At 36.2% G+C, this 22144-nt stretch overlaps 1 pseudogene; it reads right to left on the bottom strand.

Moving 5' to 3' along the window:
• Positions 1-1919: 1919 nt before the first annotated feature.
• The window catches only part of LOC116587258, a 49492-nt pseudogene continuing 29267 nt past the window's right edge, over positions 1920-22144 (bottom strand).

Genomic DNA, 22144 nt, shown 5'->3' with positions numbered 1-22144 from the left:
GTGGTTTCCTCATATATATACACCAGATAGTACTCAGTTAAGTACTTATCTCCAGAATTATTTCTCTGTGCAATTCCTGTCTCTGTCCTGTGAACTCTAGCCTCCTTGGTCTTTCTGGACACTTAGCCTTGTCTGCTTAACTCAGGGAATCTGCTGGGCTCTATTTGGTTCTCCCCACCTTGCACTGTACATTCTCATCTCTCTCAAGGGAGAAAGCTAGGGCAATAGTAGAGCCCACTTCATTTGTTCTCCATCTCCCAGGTATCACAACCCTTTGTTCTCTGATCTATTGTGTTTTGAGAATGGTAGTTTCATATTTGTTTGTTGTCTGTTTTTGCTGTTGTTATTTCAGATGAGAGAGTAAATCTTGTTTCTATTATTCAATCTATTACAGAATGTCATTATGTTTTCATTATGTTGTTTTTATTTTATTATAGATTTATAGATTATCATTTCTTAATGGTTAATGCTTTTAATGGCCTGTATAAGCAACCATTGAATATTCTGAGGTATCAAAATATTCTCTTTGTTCTCACTTTAAAGCTTCATTTGTTTTACCTCTTGCATTTAGATGTGCAATCAGCCTGGAATTTATTTTTGTATATGGTGTAAAGTAGAGGTCAAGAAGATTTTTTTTGTGTGTGTGTATGTATGGATATGCAATTGACCCATTGCTACTTACTGAAAAGATCATATTTTCTGCACTTCACTGGAGTGTCACCTTTGTCATAAATCAGGTGACTTTACATACATTACTTTGTTTATAAATTCAGTTCTGTTCCATTTTCAGGCTTCTTATAATGCCACACTTTTTCTAATTAGTATAGTGTGTGTATACACACACACACACACACACACACATTATAGTATATAGTATAGTATAGTATAATTAGTATAGTACAGTATAGTGACTCTTGATATATGGTAGTAAGGCCTTCAGTTTTTAAATTTACTGTTCTTAAATACTTCCTTGTCTATTCATAAGCCTTTGTATTTCCTTAGGAATTTCAGAATCATCAATTTCTGCAAAATACCTGCTGGGATTTTAAGTCGTTTACACATTGAATTAATAGATTGGTTTGTGTTAAAGTGACATTTTTAATATTTGTTCTTTTTGTCCATGAACATGGTATATCCTCCATTTTTTTTAGCATCTTTCAACTTCTCTCACTAATGTTTTATAGTTTTCAGTGTAAAAGTGTTGTACATTTTTGTTCTGCTCAGTATTTTAAAGGCTGTCTATATTAACAAGGATCATTTACTCATTTTCTCTCCAAAGGTTTTCTAAGATTTCAAAATGGTGAGATAAACCAGATGTGGGTCAGTCTACAAGAAGCATATAGTGTAGTGATAAGAAGAGTTCATCATATTCATGGTTCAAGTAGTAAGTTTATATAATTAAAGCAAATTATAACATATTAAATTAATATTGAATTTTAGGATGTCATGAGTTTATTTTTGCTTTTACTCTTGTTTAGATTTTGGGGGGGTGGCATAGGAGGCACATTTGCTTTATTGTTTATTTGCATATTTAAACAAATACAATAAACCCTGTTTTAAAAATATAAGGCACATAAAATCCTCCAGAACTTCCTTATTATTTCAAAATTCCTATTGTCTAATAAAAGTATTTGAACTAGAGCTATCTGGAAATTCACATGATAAATTTTTTGAATGCAGGATACCTGAAACATTATTATATCTTAACTCATGGGACAATTGAACAGTGTCAAATCAAATGTTTATATGTGAATAATTATTATAACTACAGTTACACTTGCAGAAGCCTTAATTGGCTTATCCACATATTTACAGTCAGATCCTCAGATGTTAATTATATAAAATCTAAAGGAAGAATGGTATGTAGGGAGATGGCATTTTTAGTCTTCCTTCCATAAGTCACTTGTTATTTGCAAAGGCTAGTGTCTTAAGATGCTAAAGACCATGGACAAATACTGTTCATCTGACACCTGAATCCAGCCATCTTGATTGGTATGATAATGCCTGAATGTATCTGTCAATGCTGATAAGGAAATCATGGAATGTTGCACTTAGGAGGCCACAGAAACTTCACTTTCACTGATCATGCATTCTGCAAGAAGACGCAGCCTTGGATGAAGTCATCAAATAATTTGTCCCTGTCCACATCTGTCAGACTTGTGAAGGAGGATGTCCTGAAACTGGTCAGAGAGCTGGTACCCTGAGAGTGCTTGCCTGAGCTTATTCTTCTCAATAATCCTAGAGTTGTCCCTGTGATAAGAGTAGAAGATGTTCTGCTAGTCTGTGATATACTTACAGATGCCAGTGAACTTGCTTTTTTCTTTCAAACACAGACAAAATGGACCCGACAGTCAACTGATTAAATGGAGTCCATATCCCATTGCTGAAACTTGTTGTCCAATATCACCCCACTCCTATCTTTATCAACCCTTTGGAAAACATGCCACAAGGAGCTCTGGTCTGATAGTGCTGCACCTCTGGCAGGGGGGCCCAAGGCCTAGGCAGTAGGGTAGGTGCCATGGGCTCAGTTGCACAGCTGGGCTGAGGCACTGGGGGAACATGAGAGACGTTTAGGTTTTACTCTGTAAAATTGACAGATCTGATTAACATCATGGTAAAAATAATTTAATGGATCCACAAGAGCTTTTCTCTTGTGCAAAGTATCTATTTATCACTGAAATTTGAAAAACTGTTTAAGAAAATGATTTTTGCCTAATTCATGTTCATTGTCAAATTGAATGTCAAATACATAGGTATAATAGTGGATGAAGTAACTCAAGGAACTTTCTAGAAATAGCCTCTAACTCTTTAAGAGTTTAGTTATTGATGGAATTTCTTCCTGAAGGTAGCAGAAGAAAATCCACTAAAAAATTTTTTTATTAAATGAAGTGTCAAAGGAAACATTCTGACACATCAAAGGTAGAGGATAAGCTCCAAGTCTCATAGTCCATGAGAACTTAACTTGTGGTTTTTGTCATTTGTATTTGGGTCATTGGTCATGCCTGATTAAAACACTGAAACAAAAAGTGTAAAAATACAAGAGTTATTTGTTTGGGACTGAACTCAAAACCAGAGGATTTTAAGAATTTTTTTGTTGAGGGATTGTTTTTGTTTTTAATATTTGGTCTGACATGATCTCTGAAACATTATTCTATGAGCACTTTGGGTGAGGGAATCAAGTGTAAAGTAAGGCAAGATGCAAGGTATATCTATATAATAACATTTGGGTGAAAAGGCCTTAATTGATCATATTTTTCCAAACAGATATATCCGACATCATGTAATTTAAATACCAAGATCTACCACCAGTTTGTCCTCTTTTCCTACAGGTATTTAGCATCAGTAACTGTGATGATAATCTCAAATACCAGGCACTTGTGTTTCATGAATATGTGTTGAATTGAAATAAATTTTGCTTATAAATGCAGAGAAAATCTTGTTTCTTGTCAAAACAACAAAAGTAGTAGTTAACTCAAGAAAAAGCCATGTTAATAATAATTTCTATAAAGGTAATAGTCATTTTATTATATCATCTATAGGCTTATTATGAAAGACCTAAAAATGTGATACCTTTGCAATCAGGGGAAGGAGAGGCCCTGCTTTTTTTATGATGTTATTCTCCAATTAGTGTGTGACTAATAGAGAAAGTATGTGACTCTTGGGGCATCCCTGCAGGTACAGTGAATGAGCAAATTCTTAGCAGCATTATGACATCACCAGGGAGCGTGACTTGGGTCAAGAGCTTGGCAGGATGCTTTGGGAACAGTAGAATCAACAGCAATCAGGATTGGCAAGCCAACATACTGGCCACCATAAAACTGAAAAGAGAGCTTATTGTACCTCATGCACAGCAGCAGGTTTAACAGAAAAGTAGACATGTTTATAGTCCCAGATTTACAGCATGCCTTATAAACACCTTATTACTTAGAATCCAGTCTGCTGTCCTAGAAACTAAGAATGTGACTTTGTTAAGCGGTAGGATTTGTTGACATAAATGTCTTGACTAAGTTTGCCATTGTGGTTAACCCAAACGCATTTACTCCTGGGAAAGTAAACACAAGCAAACAAAATGCCTCTTATACTACAATACAGTAAGTTTCAAATTGACCAAACTTAATGCTATGACATAAATATGCTTAATGTTTATGGAATTTTTTAGAAACATTTTGCCATGTTGGGCTTACCATCCTGTATAAGTCTTACTAAATGGGAATGTGTTTTCAGAATTACATGTGCTTAAAGACTTCATCAGATATATTCAGAAAACCTGCCATGAATACTGGGGCTGACCACGCAGCAAATAAAATGGGTCATGGTCTCCTCAGACATTAACGTGGATAAATCAGTTCTGCACCATGTAATAGCTACACACTGAAATGGTTACCAACAATTAAAAATAGAGAACTAATGGAAAATAATGTTGAATAAATATTATAAAACCACATGAAAATACGTTCAAGGAAGGCAAAGTATCTGGCTGGAACCCACAAAGTTGAAAAAATTCCTAGGGAAAAATGAAAATTCAGACTGATCTTCTGCTGCTTAAAAATTCATCTAAAACCCTTGGTTCAGGGGTAGATTGTTGAAACTACAGACTCAGGACCATTGGAGAATAACATAATCAACTTAGCAGGTTTCATAGCCTTTCAGGCTTACGGTCAACAGTCTTCAAGCCTCAAAAATTCTATAGCAAAAAACTTCTTTCAGTCATATACAAATGGGTAGCCATGAGTACACAGTTTGGATCTAAAATAATGACCAACTTGTTTTGAAACAGAATTTATGTCAATAAAGATCTACAGAAAATTAAGAAGATGCTGTCTCTGCAATTGCAGAATAAAATGTGAACAATATACAGTTGCTGATTTACCAGATCCTACAAAGTGGGTCCTATAAATGATAAGAACTTGGGAATTTTTCTAACAGCACAGTGTAGTTGGCTTCATAAGCTACAGCAAAGAAAAATGACCACATGAAGCCATGAAAACATGTTTACAAGTTTAAGATACGAGAAGTACTGTTCTGCAGTAGCATATTCAAGAATGATATCAGGGATTTAGTTGACTAAGCTCCATGAGTCTTCTCCAAATCAAATGTAAGCCCTATTAACAGAAGTAAAATATTTAAAATGAGAGAGTTGACGGTTGCAATTACTGTGCATATTTCTGGGCACACGAATTAAAACTGACATTGACAAACTAAAGGAAACCCAGAGGAAAGTAATTTGAACAGAAATTAGGACCACATAGTCTCACATTATGAGAAAGTTGAAAAAGGATGTTTAGTTTGTAAAAAAATGTTTCAGAGAAATATGATCATTGACTCAGATACATGGAATATAACACAATCTAGCTTTGTTCCAGTTTCAACAAATATAAATTATAAGGAAACCAACAAAACATGAGAATGAACATTCTATTTCTAAATAAACAAAACTGTCTAAAAATAGGATGGCCTTCCTTGGGAGGATGGACATCACTGGAAATGTTGAAAGGTTGAACAACCTGCTGGTGGTTATTGTAGAAGAGACTAAAGAGATTGGACTATATAGACTATATATAGACTATATAGACTGGTTTTCAAATCATTTAATGGAACCTTAGAATCTTCAGTGAAACAAAGAAACTGAGTAATATGTTAGAGCTCTGCCTTTTTGTTGTCCCCCCTTTATTCAAGGCAGTTTGGGTCAAATTTATTTTATATATGGCACTCTACCCAAGATTTAATTTTATAAAAGTTTTGTGCTACTAAAAAAAATCTCATAAACCATTACAGAAGATGATTTCTGAAGTTAATTCTGATGTTATTACATGATTCAGACGTGAAAAATTCCATCTTTGTGGTGTGACACACTCTCATGTTTCTAAGACCAGAGGAGATCTGTTTAATGAAATGCTGGTACTCGGAGGGCTTAGAGGATTATATGTGAAGGAATAGCAACTGGTTACTATCAAGACTGTGGCTTAGGCAGAAGAGAATAATTCATAGCAGGGATGTGGTCAAGGTAAATTTCTAGGATAATCAGAAGAAAAAACCTACAGTCTAGAGATGTGACATATTGGAGTAATTTCTAAAACCACGTGATTATTGTTCACAATATTGTGAAAGAGAAAACATCCATGGCCTCCAAGGGATGTCTCAGTGCTGATATTCCTTAAATCAGATTTCATTTACAGTGAAGCACTCATTTTGAGTTACTTGTAGAAAGCTTAAGTCTCTGAGGTCAGGGAAGAAGGCTGATTTAATTTTTTATGTATCCTAGCATGTTAAGGCCACTGGAATAATTCCAGAGAAAGGGTGCATCTTTCTTTGACCATCCTCTTTTAAGGAAAGCAGTTGATAATTAGAAATTTTATCCTAGACCTGATCTCATTTTGTCTCCCAATGATGAGCCAAGGAATATAGGGCATGCAGAGATGAGAGAATTGGATTTCAGAAACAATCAGTGACCTGTCCAGATCACACAGCTAATTCATGGGGGACCAGGATGAAATCTCTCTTGATCCCAAGTTTAAAACTCTTGTAATATTTTTAACACATGGATTCTTTAACTAAGGAGCTCTGATAAAGCTCAGAGATCCCTTAAACTGTGTCTTTCTTCTTCTAATTTCTTTGTGTCTGACATATAGTAACTGCTATTTGACACAGCCTTAGTTTTGGATGTATAGTGAACAAAAATCCTCACTTGGATTCAAATAGTAACATCTCTATTAAAAATCAACAGTTCTCTAGAAATAAACAGGTCTATTAAAAAAACTTAATTCAGTGACTCAGCAAATCATGTTGTGATAGCTTTCAGTAATTACTTTTTATTTTTGTTTTTGTTTTTCTAAGTGTCTATGGTAAGAGAAGCATGCAGGAAAACATCAGGTTTTGCATGCCCTTTTATTTTCATTACCTCTTCTACTACTTGAGAATGTCTGGCCTTTACCAGCCTGCTGAATTTCTGGCAGGTGGACCAGTCTTGGCAAAACATCCTGGATCATATTAGCTGAAAATAAATGTAAAGGGACCATAAGAAGCTAGATTTCCCCCAAATGGTGCCCTGGAAGAGGGTTCATTTTTCTTGACTGTTCAGTTTCTAGTTTGAGTCTTCAAAGTCCAGACTGCCAAGGTCTTGGATGTAAGAATTATTGGTAAAAAAAAAAAAAAAAATTCTAATATAGCCTCTATGGGAAGCAGAGAAAAAGCCACTGGGATTTTCTTATCTCTTTTTATACTTGGACTTCACTGCCTCTTTCAAAAAGAGAGTGTATGGTATCTATTAAGAGACAATTTACTCTTGAAGCCACTCAGAGCAATTTCCACAGGATCAGTCTTACTTTCCTGGGTTAGTATAGCTGAAGATGGAGTTTCTCAAAGGATAGTCCTTGAATAGAGAGATTAAGACCATGTATGCACAGAACATGGCATTAAAGAGTCCATTTCAACTATATACTATATCCTTTCTGTGAAAAATCATAGTGCATATGGAAAAATCCTATAGTTCAGAAATCGGTTGTTTATTGCTTAGCCCAATTATTTCTCAAATTTAGTTGACTATTGTGTTGAATCTTGCTTGCCCTTTTCCTGCTCATTCTGTATTGGGGAGAGGTAGAAGAGCGTGGGTATAATGGCAAGTGGTTTTTGTTTTGTTTGGGTTTTTTTTTTTTTCCACCATTTGTTGTTGTTGTTGTTATCAGGCTTGCATTGGCAACTAGCTTCCTGAGTTGGATCTGTTCGTGCTGCCTGGAGAGAAACTTCTGCAATCACCAGTGACATCTTCTCAGCATTTGTCGGGTTTCTAACAAATGCTTATCTGCTCAAAGCCAACTCAGGCAAAAAATGTGTTGCGTACACCATGTCCTAAGTTCTGCCCCACAAGAATCCCATATTGAGACTGACAGTGTCCTTTTTAGGGCCACTGACTTCTCCAGACAAGTCTGAGATAGTATATCAAGTCACTGATTCCTGAGAAGCACTGACTTCTATAGTTCGGCACTCTTTTGCAAGAAGCAGTATTAGGTATGGTAGGCTAATAATGTCCTCCCAAAGATGCCTACACCTCCCAAAGAAGCCCAGAACCAGTTATGCTATCTTACATGGCAAAGGGGATTTTGCAGATGTGATTACACTTAGGGTTTTAAGGTGGGAGATTATGTTGTACTATAGGTGGACCCAATATAACCATAAGGGTCCTTATAAGAGGGAAACTGGAGAGTCACAGTCAGAGGAAAAGATGTAATGATGGAAGCAGAACTGGAATAATACTGAAGCAATGAGACAAAGAATGTGGGCAGCCTCTAGGCAAAGAAAAGGCCAAGAAAGAAAGAAAGAAAGAAAGAAAGAAAGAAAGAAAGAAAGAAAGAAAATGAACGAACAGACAGACAAACTGGAAAAGTCAAGGAAACAGATTCTTCCCCAGAACCTCCAGAAGGAACACAGTCCTGCTGACCCATTTTAGACTTCTTCTAGGCCTGCATATAATAAATTTATGTCACTTTCAAGACCCTAAGTGTGCTATAATTTGTTGGGTGCAAGGGTGCTACAATACACCAGGGATGATGAAAGTAAAATAAAACTTGAGTAATTGAAGATTCTAAGGTTTTTTTCAGCACCCTCACACAGTCTAAATTTCTTCAAGAGGATTACTTTGGATCAGTCTCCCATCTATTTGTTCTAGCTGGGCCAGATTTCTCATTCTCAACTCTATCATACCTTCTTTGAGTACTGATTTTTGAAATAACAGTTTCTATGATCACAATACCTGCCAGGTGATTTATAAGCTCTATGTGTGCATGTATATATATACATATATATGTTATTATATATGTATATGTATATGTATATGTATATTTTATATATATATATATATTTTTAAACAGGAACTTTTGAAATTTAAACAGGGAAATTTGAAATTGATTTATTCGCAAACATTCAAATTCAGCACAGCTAAGAAAATAGCCATCTAATTTTCTAAGACTTTAATAAATGAATTTACTAAACATGAAGTAATTTATAAGTACATTGTAGAATCAAAATAGATAATTATTAATTTAGTCACCAATTTTATAAAAGCTGTAACTAAAATTTTAAAAATATAAGTTTCTATGACACATTCTGGGATTGTGGGTCTTAAAATATTTAAAGATCAGTAATGATCATTGTAAAATCATTTACATCATAAAGAGAAAGAAAAGTAGAGATAGTAAGAGAGAGAGTTTCTTTCTTTTTTTTTTTTTTGAGAGTTTATTTCTTAAAAATTTTTTTGATCAAAAGTCATCTTTATTACTAGTTAAGTTAGATTTAAGAACATGGCCTGACCTGTGGCTTAGTAAGAGAGAGAATTTAAATTCTATTAAAAAAATCTTAGGTTGGGTTGAAAAAATATTGAGAAGTTAGTGTCTCTGGGATCTTAATAACATAAAAATTGGAAGAAGCTTGTCAGGTTAATAGGAGGAATTTCCCAGTAGAAATTATTGTGCATCTGGTTTAAGAAACAGATCTCACGATTATATATGATCGTTGTGTTGTTACTGGAAAAGTTTAAGATACTTAAAAATGTGGGTTACCTTATAATTTAAGTAATTTTCCTTTAACACTATTTATATTATTTTTTTCCTAAGAAGATTCCTTCTTATGAGACATTCTAGAGGGTCACTTTTGTCAAGCCTTTATTCAAATGATGTAGATTCAATCAATAGGTCTTAGTCTGAATTCACAAACTTCTCATACCTTGGTATCTTTATGTATGAAGAGAAAAAGAAGCCTGTGTCAAGGGCTAGAAGATCAACAACAAAGTTAATGAGCACTACAAAGATCTAATCTTGCTTTATACAGCTAGGTTTACGAAGTTTCCTTTTTGACATTATTGTGACTTTACTGAGCATCATAGAAACACTATTCCAGTTTGTGGAAATTTTCACTGGCTTTAAATTGCTTGTATTTTAAGGGAATTGTTCCCTTCAGTTTTGATCCAGGAAATAGCAGTGTATACATGATAGCTATGACGTACTTATGACATCTAAGCTGGTCAGAGTCCATGCTTGTGGCAGCGGCAAATGGCAAACACTTATATAAGAGTTACTATGGGCCAGGCCCTGTTCCAAACAAATTAGGCTTCCCACAAGCAGCCAGCATAACCCCAACCACTTAAAAGATCCCTAAAATCAGTTACTGCACTACTGGCTGCCAGCTTCTTACAAAATTGTATTTTTATACTTGCAATGCAGTATAGTGAAATATTATGAGCTCTAGAGTCAGTTTGGTTCCACTCTTTATTATTTAAATTCATAAAAACCTCTATGAGGCTCGGTTTCCTCATCTTAAAAATGGAAGGAATACCTTCCTTCCTCCCTTTCCCACACAGAGGGGCCAAGACAGGTCTGAATGGGACCACCAATGGTGTTAGAACTGGGGTTTAGGTCCTCCAGAGAGAAATCTAGCAGGAAGTATCAGGCTTTAGTTGGCCGGAAGCACACTCAAAGGAATGTTAGTCAGTGTTCTTATGGAAAATAGTTACCGATGCAAGATTTATCACCTGATGATATTCCTGGGCTTATCAGAACCCTGGGTAGTTAAAACTACCAATTCAGCACTTGTTTACTGCGCAATCATTTCACTGGGGTAAGAAAAGTATTGGAATTCCGAGGTTTGATAACACATACACACAGAGAAAGAAAGAGAAAGACAGAGAGAGATTGAATTTCTTCATTAACTCAACAGATTTTAGGTGAGGGGGAGACAGTTAGGTAGACTCGCTAGCACTCACATTCCATTCTCTAAGGACAATTTACACAACAGGGAATTTATAAGTTGGGAAAATATTCTAGAAGACCTTTGCAAAGGGATAGGATAGTTTGGGTTTAGAGTTTACATTTACTGGACAACAACAAAATGACTGGTTTTCTTTTAGTTATTCTTTTGGAACTACTGAAAAGAAATTCAAATACAAAAATTGCTCTCTACCATGGAAAACCATGTCCTTACAATAATTTTTATAGCGTACTAATTCTGTTCATGGTCATTTTGTCTTTACTATTATTCATATCTTAAAAAAAAACCTTAATAATCTTAACAATTCATGTCTTACAAACACAAATATATAAATAAAGTGAAAATTTCAAACTAATAGTGGTGAAAACATTCTGATAAAAAATAATGAAGGGTTAGAGATCCTGAAAAAAAATTCCCATTAAAAACATGTAGAATGCTGAATGAAATACTTTACATGTCTCTTTATATTTATAGCTTTTTGAAGCTCACAGAGAAAGTAGTGTGGGAAACTGACAACCAAATCTTTAGGGGCTCTAGCCATTTGGCAATCTCTATGCCCATAGGCTTGGGTATTAAACGTGGGGAGGAGATCTAGCAAGTAAGAACCGAGACTTTAGATTAATGCTGGGGTTCCTGAAGCCCTAGAGCCCCAGTAAAATTTGCTTTATTCTTCTTCATACATTTTTGTATGTCTAGAATATTTTGTTATTTTCTTTAAGTTCTAAAAGGCCTTAAAAACATGGGAAACTTTGAGGGATTATATGCACTAATTCTCATTTACTTAGCTATCTAATGAATGAATTTTTATTTTAACAATTTACAATTTATTTTAACAATTTTTGATTTAACAATTTGACACATAGTGGTGTAACCAACACTAAATAATCAGTTCTAAAGGATGGCGAGTATGATATGGACAAGCCCAACTACTGGCTATCTGAAAGTAATTTCTTCCTAGGTTTTGACAGTTTCACAGTCTGCTCATTCAACCAGCATAAACAGGGTACAAGCTATTCTAACTAACTGAATATGTATAATGCATGGGTTGAAATCGATCTAACATTCCCGTTTTTTACTGTCTTTCTAGTGATCTTCAAGAAGGCTCCTTTGGCTATTTGCCATCAGTGAAATAAACCCCATACCAGTGCAGATGGCCCACTCTGGGAAGGCAGAGACTTGTGCGCTACTAGATTCTGACAATATATACGCTCCCTCAGTCTGGCTTGGTAGTAGAGCCACCTAGCAAAACTGGATTTTTTTTTTTTGTCTTTTTAGAGAGAAAATTGGGGAGGGGCAGAGGGAGCGAGAGAGAGAATCCCAAGCAGGATCCACGCCTTGTGCATGAGCCTAACTTGGGGCTTGATCTCACAACCTCAAGATCAGGATCTGAGCTGAAATCAAGAGTTGGGATGCTTCACTAACTGAGCCACCCAGGTGTCCACAAAATAGATGTATCTTTACAGATCCAGTGTTTCCTTGGAGAATTATCTAAAATAACTAAGAGTGAACACCAAAATGTTAGCAGTCCTGAAAAGACTAGGTGTGCATTTGTTTTTTAATAAAGAACAGCAACCTTCATTATATGACAGGAAAAAGTCCAAACACTTTCAGTTTATATTGTTTAATCCTTGAAACATTCCAGAAGAAAGATATAATCATTTCTATTTTATAGATGAGGAAATTGAGGCTCAGAGATGTTAAGTATTTTACCAACATCATAAGATGTTGACAGAATTAATTGTGGAGCCAGGATTTGGGCCAGGGCAGTTCATTTCCTCAAACATAGGGTTCTAGGCCTTTTATCTTCTCAACCACTAAGGAAGATAGATTTGCCAGGCAGATATGTGGGTACATTGGTTTTCTTCATCTTGGCTAACCTCAGGGTAAGTGCTAGGGAAATACCTAGCTTATATGAAAAGAATCTTTTTGTCCTGGTTTTGATCTAGTTCGCTGGCAGGCTTGTTAAGATTTGTCTTAACACATACATTTCCCATGCCAAAGCACACGTGGTATGTTTGGACATATGGTCTCATTTTTATGATCTTTTAACCTTTACATATTTTAAATACTTCATGGTGGGGTTAATTATTTGTGGTGACAGAGATTGGCAGATGGGTCTGATGGGGCCATGTCTGGAATCCCTAAGGAATGAAAGGATTGATACCTATGGAACATACTTTCAAAGATAAATATATAAATGTAAAGAAGAAATTTTTGACACACATAAATGAGCATGATAAGTCAAAAATTTATTCTGAGATTATCACTGTATTTTGAGATTAACCTTATTGTGCTTCTAACCATTTTTAAAATGAATAAATACTGGGTAATGTGAATTGCTTAGAAAATGATCATTTAACTATTTTTGTCCTTGTATGTTCTGAACACACAATTGGATTGGAGGGTTGAAACACTGAAAATGGTAAGACTGGCTAAAGGACTTCCCACTTTGTTGAGACTTAATATACTTTAGGTAATTTGATAGTGAGATCTCTAATGTCATAGAATTACAAATAACTTTAATGTAGTTTTAACTGCAAAATTTGATAGTAAACCCGAGTTCTCAACCTTCTAGAAACGCTTTGACAAGAAATTTAGAATGAAATAAACAGAGATAACAAAGCACCTAATGGAGCCAAAATCAGTAGATATATGCTCACCAAAGACTTGATACAAATTAAACTCTATATGGTATATGTATATTATATGCTTATCACGGCCGAGCTTCAATAAGCCATGTCAGTGGACATGAGTCTGTTTTTGGAAGCAGTAAAGAGGACAGGTTTGTAGGTACAGTTTTCTGAGGTTTGGATCTAGTGAACAAGGTTGTGGTCCTAAATCCTGGATATGTGGAAAGCTTCTTTACCTACTCTATAAACAGGGGGTAAATTTTCCCCTAGAGAACATTTGGCAATGTCTGGAAAACTTTTTGTTTGTCACAACTGGGAAAATGGGTGCCACAGGTGTCTAGTGGGTAGAGGCCAGAGATGTTAAACATTCAACAATGCACCAGAGAGTTCCCCACAACAAGGAATTACCAGTCTCAAATGTAGTAGTTCTGAGGTTGAGAAGCCCTGCCGTAAACCAAGATCACCTAAGCTGGTTTTTAAATATCCCAGGCTGCTTTGTGATTAGATCTTAGAAAAGTCTCACACTGTGCAACCAATGTCAAAAGTCAATCTGAATACAGGGTTTAAGGCAGAATATAGTCTCCAGCTTGATTAATGACTGTCCTGAAATATGTTTCAAATCTTGCTAAATTTATTAACTATTAGCCAGGTGCTCTTTGAATAAATCTAATACATATTTTATTTCATATTTAAAAGTGGACATACTTAATAGTTTACCTTTTTGTGCCTAGAAATTATAGCTGTATTAATTTACTTTCTGAAATTTGTAACAAAACTTGCTTGACAAACAGCAATTCTGAGTTTTGCAGAACAAGGTTTACATGAACAATAGGTAGAATATTAAGTAAAGCTATCTCATGAAATATCACCATCTAAAATTTCACTACGTCAAGGAAAATGCAACCACATTCTACATCATGTGTGGCTTTTAACTGCATGGTCAGAAATTGGTAATTGGCCCAAGATGGATGTATATTCCTTAACACTGATGCTTAGACTGTAATGGTCCCATAGCAGTCAATATTCATAGAAACGATCTCCAGGTTCAGCTCTGTGCTAGGTTAAAAAAGAGATGCTCTTCCTCATCACCACTCTTCACCCCTACTCCTACTCCTGTTTTTTACCTTGTTTCTCAATTATCTGATATTTATCTTAAAGAGCCAGATACATTTCTCCTTTTTCAGTTTTTTAACCTGTTTGAGTTATTATAACAAAAAACCACCTAATCGTAAACAATAGACATTTATTTTCCACAGTTCTGGGGACTGGAAAGTCCAAGGTCAAGGTACTGGAATGGTTGGGTGAAGGTCGTCTTCCTGGTTCATAGTTGGCATCTTTGTGCTATGTCCTAACATGGTGGAGGGGCAAGAGATGGCTCTAGAACTTCTTTTCTAATGCACTAATCTTATTCATGAGGGCTCCACACTCATGATCTAAGCATCTTCCGAATCCTAACCTCCTAATATCATCATCTTTAGGAGTTAGGATTCCAACATGTGAGTTTGGGGGGCACACAGGCATTCAGACCATAGCATTCAGGGAATAGGGAAAAAAAATACATCTTTCAGGTTATTTTATTTTTTGATTTTATTATCTGACACAGTGGGTGGTCTAAATAAAGAGCTGGTCCTATTAATCAAATACATCAGATAGAATTCCCTACATTAACTATACTATCACCCAATTTTTGGGGGGCTGATGTTCTATAATCTTATTTGTCCACTTTTAATCAATAAATAATTTACATTGTCAGGTATACTAGGAAATAATATTACTGAAGCAAGTCGTGTGGGGGATCTATCGAATGTTCTTTTCTTTGATGTTGCTGTTGTTATTGCTGCTTAGGGATTACTCATGCTTTAATATTTTTTTCAAGCTAAAAATCGTTATGGTCATGATGAATGGAACGAAGAGTGGGTAGAGAGGTAATAGTTCGCTGAGCAGTGATGGGCGAACCGAGACCTGAATGGCAGCAGGAATCCAGCCATGGGAAGATATGTGGGAAAGGTGTGTTAAATAAGAGAGGGAATGAGAGAACACAGCCCTGGAGTAGGACGAAGTTGGTGAGTTCAAGGGGCCTAAGAATTTCAGTGGCTGGAGCACAGAGAGCAACAGAGAGAATGGTTGGAGACCATGGCATTGGGCGGGGTCCTGATTGTCCAAGGCTACATAGCACAGATTTTATTCTAGATGCCACCGTGAAGCAGAAACAAAACCCTTTCTGAGGAGCCTCCTCCCTTCACTTCTGTGAAGACCATGTCCTTGATTCGTTCTTCTGCTTGTGAGAAAAGGTACAACTCAAGTATTATTGTTTGAACTAACTGAACTGGCAATAAGTGAAAGTTACTGGAAGAAGAAAGACAGACTAAACAAAATTCTTAGGATTAGCAAAGGAACACACCAGCAAGTTAGATGCACAATTGTGAAAGGACTCATCATTCCCCAAGTTTTGACTCTAAATTAACTCAGGACCTGTAGAATTCAGTTATGTTGTGTGAGATCTTTCAAAGAAGTTGTTAAAATTTGGTCTGCAGAATAAAATCTTAACTCTTAACTCTTCGTGTTTGGGCTGGAAGCTTTATCCCAGGTGTTCCACAGGCTGTTAGCTTTGCGGTATGCTGTTCAGGTTCAAATCTCAGCTTTCCATTTAACTAGCTAAAGCTGGTTAATATGCTATTCCACATTTTTATGCCAAAGATTCCTCATCTATAAAATGGAGATAATAGTACTTAACTCACAGTATTGTTGGGGGAATAAATGAATAAATACATGCCATTTAGGAGATGTTCCTAGAAGAGTGCCAGTTGGAGTAATAAATATCAGTTAGCTGTTGTTGTCCTTATTATTGATGAGGACCACCATCTCTCTCTCTCTCTCTCTCTCTCTCTGTCTCTCTCAGAGTATCTTAGACCTTTGTGTTCATTTTCACATAGCATTTATTTTAGGGACAGAAAATCACACTTGACTCTTCCCTTAGCCCTCTAAGACTGATGGATCTTCTTGAATTTGAGGATAGTTGAGGACAGAGTTGGACCCTCAGTTTTATTCTTAGAATAGCAAATATTTAAGAAGATCTAGGGAGCATTTTTTTTTTCTCTCTCCAGTAAGACTTACTGGTTGGATGATCAGAAACTTATGTTGTAGAGAAATGACTGGTATTTCTGGGGTCCTGCATCCCCTCTCATACTTCATAGAGCATGGCAATAATGAAAGGAAGAGTGAATATAGTCAAGATGCCAAGATGCTAATCAAAAGTCTGTTCCCAACAAGTTGTGTGACCCTGAACAACTGAGAACAATCATACAACTGGAAGCACTGAGTTAAATAATATGTGAAGCACCTTCTAACATTAATATTCTACAGTTTAGGGTTTATTTTATCCTTTCCATGCTTCATACTGGGCCCTAAACTATGGAGGGGGAAAAAGCATATTAGGGGGAAAAAAAAAAAGAAAGAGAAATAAAAGGGGAAATAAACACAGAGGAAGAATAGGTTATTAAGAAATGAGTACGGTAAGAAATAGAGGTAATATAGATAGGTTCAGACAACCAGTTGATACTTTTAAATTAAATATCCACAGTATGCTAGCCTGGGGATATGACGATGGACAAGCCCTCATAGAATGTACAGATGATTGCAGAGTATGTAAACAGACAGCCACAAAGAGAACACCAGAAGCTAACATCATCTGGAGAGTGAAGGGGATATTCTCTGAAAAAGAGTGCTGGAGACTGGGGGTAGAGCATTCTAGATAGAGAAAATAGCATTTACAAAAGCTGTGAGATAGGAGAGACCCTGAATTTCCAGGTAGTGAGGGATTTCATGTATGGTTGTGACCAGGGAGAAAATGAAGCAAGAAGAGATGACCTTATCTTCTAAAAACCAACTAGTGGGTGCAGATGAAAATCATTCCATTTCATCCCCTCCCGTATCTGCTGTAATGTGGGATGGCCACATGTGGTTTTATCTTCCCCAACTGACTATCCATCACCCTAAAATAAGCAGTAACACAAATCCTAGCCTGGTCATCCCCAGAGAATCCCTTCTAGGTCATCTGAGGGCAAAAGAGAACACTGTGTTTTGACAGGGGGAAATTCCTTAGTAGAGAAAAGAAATAAAGAGAGAATGTTAAATATGTCTCCATATGTTTCCTCCTCACCCTCATTCCTGCATCTTATGCAAAGTGTTCTCTCTTTTCCCCCTTTTTTCTTTTTCTTTTCTTTCCCCCACTTTGTAGTACTGAAAATGTAAAACCTGCAGTTTTGGTTATGTTACCAAAGGAAACAGTTTTACTTAAAATCTTGTTTTTGCCAAAATATTTTCAAAGTAGCTGGAGAGTTGTCAAACCACAGTGGCTCTCAGCTGTGCTTCCTTCTAGCATTTCCCCAGGTTCTCCCAGCACAGCACTCAGTAATTGGATATTATTTGAGGAGGAGGGGGAAAATGCTGCACGAGACAGTTTTTAGATTTAAGAACTACACTCTGGTGCTGAAGGCTAGAGATGCAGAGGTGCTCGGCAGCCAAACTCCAGGGCTGCGTGACTGTGTGTCATTCCTGGATGCAGCTTTCAGCAAGGAGACCTAGAGGAAGCATGCTGGTAACCATCAATATTTAGACTATCATTCCGAAGTCTTTAGATTGTTTTCTTTCTTAGTCACATGGCTTTACCAAAAGAATCTATTCTGATAAACAAAATGTTACTGAACACATCTTGAAATGACATGCATTTTGTCCTTGCAGGTACTGAGAGCTTTCCCCCATCCCTATCCATCTCTTCTAATTCTAGCTAGCATTTCTGAGTTTTACGTACCGGTAGAATTATTTAGCAAGAAGCAACCAACCTTTGTTCTCCTCTAACTGCTTTATTCCATGACCCTGAAGGAGGTACACACTCATTTAAGGACTTCTGGAAGCAGAGGCAGTAGTTACCATGTCTACTTAACTCATCTAGAAACTGAAGTTTAGAATAAAGTAACATGACTTTTCTAAGGACAAGTCAAAGCTGTTTTTTTTTACTTTGTAATATGCTTCTAATCCATTTGATTGCAAGATGGAATAAAATAGAGAAAATAAAATTATGATAAAAATAATTTTAAGGACTATGTAGAAATTATAATTATCAATAATCACTAATTGGCAATAGATTAGACCACAGGGTTTAAGTGCTATTACTCCAATCTATTTTTACTAGAGCTACCATTATATCTTTAGGGTCCTGGCAGAAAACAGATGGCATACTCTGAAACAGTAATAGAAGGAAGTTAAACGGAGTGGATAGGATCAAGGGAACCAATGAGAGATGGTAAAGCACTCAGGACTGGTAATAGTGAGAAGCAGTTGTCAGACCATCATTCCTAGGCCTAGAGGATCAGGGAAGGAGCAGTGACCAGAGCCTGGTGAAACCTTTTAGGATAGCAGAGGGGATGCCTGACATGGACATGAGCTGGGGGACCTCCCAAAACCCATGACTTTGCTTTTTTCATCTCTGATCTCCTGCAAGTGACTCCCATTGGCAAAACCAACAAGAAGCATGGGTGATGCTATCTGGAGTGCTTGGATCTCCTTTCTTTATATGCTATTTATATGCTGATGATTGCCAGGTTTTTATTTGGATTTTTAAAATTTTAAGCTTAATGAACTGAATTTCAAGTTTTTACTAGATATTTCCTGAGTACCTGAGCCCCCCCCATTTCTGTTCCTCCATCTCAGCTGCTATTTGTTTCCTACCAGCTGCAGTTAAACAATCTTGGAGATATCCCTAACTCCCTTCTTTTCATGACCAGCATTCTGACCTTCAGCAAATCTTAAGACCCTCCCTCAGCATCTATCTGGAATCCTACCACTTCTCATTGTTTTAATTTTACCACCACAGTCTGAGTCCTAACCATCATTTGCCTGGAATATGACCCTGGGTTTGCTGTTTCCATCTTTACTCTCTTTACTTTCTACACAGAAACAAAAGTGAACATTGGAAAAACATAAATTAGACCATATTGGGTTTCTACTCAGAATGTCTAATAGCTTCCTATTTCACTCAAACTAGAGAAAGTAAAATTCATAAAATGGCTTACAAGATCTGCTCATCCACTCTCTTAATTCTCTGGTATCATTTCCTACCACCTCCTCCTCTTTTATTCATTCTGCTAACACCAACTCTGTACCATGCCTAAAACAAACTGGGTGCACTTTCACTTCTAAACAGTGTTTGTATTTGGTATTTACTTATCCTGATATACTCTTCCTCCAAATATCTCCACAGCTCAGTCCATATTTTCAAATTTTTTTCAAAAGTCACCTTATTATAAGGCCTTCCCTGACCCTATATTAAAATGCAATTTCCCCCACCCCAGAGTTCTCAACACACTTCTCTATTTCACTTTTCTGCATAGCACTTATGACCATCTGACATATTTTATATTTAGCTGAGTCTTCTTCTGCTTATACCACCATCCTCACTATAATAAAAGATCTATCATGCTATCACTTGATAGTACTTGGCGCAGAGATATCTAAAAATCCCTAATTTGAATCAGAGAGTTTTAAATATATTCAGAGTAGCCTAGTTACAAGTAGTTTAAATTTGAAATCAAGGCAACATTTGAGCCCTTTCTGTAGAAATGAGTTACAGGCATTGTAGAGATCTCCCTGGAAGCTGGGAGAACCAAAGAGAGGCCTCTTTCATAAAAATATTAGCAGTTAGATTATCTGAAATCACTCAGGGCCAGAGCTTATCCCAAGAACAAACTATGTACTACGATTTGCTGAAATCTGAGCTTTTGTCACAGATTAGGGTTTAAGAACTGTGAGTAAAGGAAAGAGGCTTCATAGCAGAAGCCACGGAGGATTCAGTATGTTCTATCTAGTCTTGACAAATGTTCAGTCCCAGGCTATATTTCTCAGCCTCACTTTAAATATTTTAATGTATAAGATGTTAAAAAATAGTAGAGTATATAAGGCCTCACATAACCCGGAGACCAAAACCAATAAAATGATGAAGTTGTTGAAAAATACTTCTGACTTCTCCACTACTGTGTTAAAGAGATATCAATAAGCTGATATTTGTTGAATAAATACAAAAAGTTTTGTTCAATTTCAGCAGAATGGTAAATCTGGAAAGAAATTAATTACGATTGGGGGTTTTCTTTAGGCAAAGAATAGAATTAGGCATTAGCCAAATAATATAATTTCATGGGCTCAAGAGGCCTCAACACAAACAGAAATCCATTCTATAAGCTTGCTGATTCCTGAAGTCCTATTTTCCACAATCTGTCTTTTACTTAAGGATTTAATCCCATTTAAAGGTAACTATTCCCTGGGTGAGGTCCCTCACCAGTTATTTATTCCTCAGAGTAAAAAAAGAATTTGAGACAGGTTTTGTCAAAGGAATAGTGGTACGATATAAGGATCTTGAGAAGCCTGTGATCCAGGAAACAAAGGATTATGAGACTCAGACAACAAACATCACCTATCTCATAGTTTTTCCTGGATTCAGCATCACTACATCTGTTTTAAAGATTCCTCATCTCCAAGATGAAATGTCTTTTTGGGTAAGTTGTCATTTCAAAGACCCAGGTAAGCTTTTGTATATCTGGACATGGGAATAGGAGAGTGGTGCCTATCAGATGCATAAATTACACAGTCCTCCCTTTATTCCATATAGGATCCTCATTTGTGTCTTTATAATTAATTCAGCACAATCAATGAGACCACTAGAAATTTAGTCATGGAAAAAATTGATAATAATGACTAAAATCCATTTAGTACCCTCAGTACAGGAGCAGATTTCAATTACTCAGCCTTTTTTTTTTTTCTGTAATTATTCAATTACCGCACTGGAACACAATTTACATAAAGGTATGTGTTCATTATGCTCATCTTCGTAGCAGTTCTTCTCGAAGAAACTCAGGTTGCTTGATCAATATGTGGCGATGAATTATATTAAAGGACTTATTAGAAAGACAACAGAGTAAATGTAAGATTACAGAAGCTTCCACCTAAACCATTAATGAGTATAAGTAACATGAACAAAAAAAACAGAAAAAGTACTTTAACAAGAAAAACAGCCCTCCAACAAGAATAGTACTCTAACATGAATTCTAAATTTTATGGAGTATCTTTGCATAATGTGGATTTTGAAAAGAATGCAAGATTTCCCTATCTACTACCTCTCCCTCCAAATATGACACAGAGAAAGAGAGAGAACAAGCAGAGCTGTATCATGGGGAAGAAAGTGAATGGACAAATTCCTAAAAAGCCTTTTGAAGGCTCAGAGGAGAGGACTGAAAGGTAGGTGAATGAGAAGCATTTTGAAATAACAAAAAAAGTCAGAGTTTTGTTTTTTCTGGCTTGGAGCAACATGAGAGAAATACTTCAGGAAGAATTATCCAGAACTAATTCTCTATGATAAACACAAGTTTGGCAAAATAGAAGATGAGAATAAAAGGAGAATACCACTCCTCAAACCACTGGATACTTTTTCATTGTAGATAAAAAGCATCACACTGATTGTTGGAAAAATTTCTGGATTTTGAGTTTTTCCCTAACATAACCACAACTGTGGTCAGGGAGCAAAAGATGGCTAGAGAATGGTGAGTTAAATAGTGGTGTTTTCAGACAGCCAAAGACTTAATAAAGCTAACTGAAGGATTCACTCTAAAAATGGGGTAATAGTCCAATACCATCATGGATCTGGAGGTGCCCCCCAAAAGAAACAAGGGTAAAATCTGGCAAAAGATGTTAACAAACTTCCAAAGAAAGAG

Source organism: Mustela erminea, chromosome 3, assembly GCF_009829155.1.
Source record: "Mustela erminea isolate mMusErm1 chromosome 3, mMusErm1.Pri, whole genome shotgun sequence".
In the NCBI taxonomy this organism is placed as follows: domain Eukaryota; kingdom Metazoa; phylum Chordata; class Mammalia; order Carnivora; family Mustelidae; genus Mustela; species Mustela erminea.
Note: the sequence above shows the minus strand (reverse complement) of the source record. Positions and strands in the feature narration are given on the sequence as shown.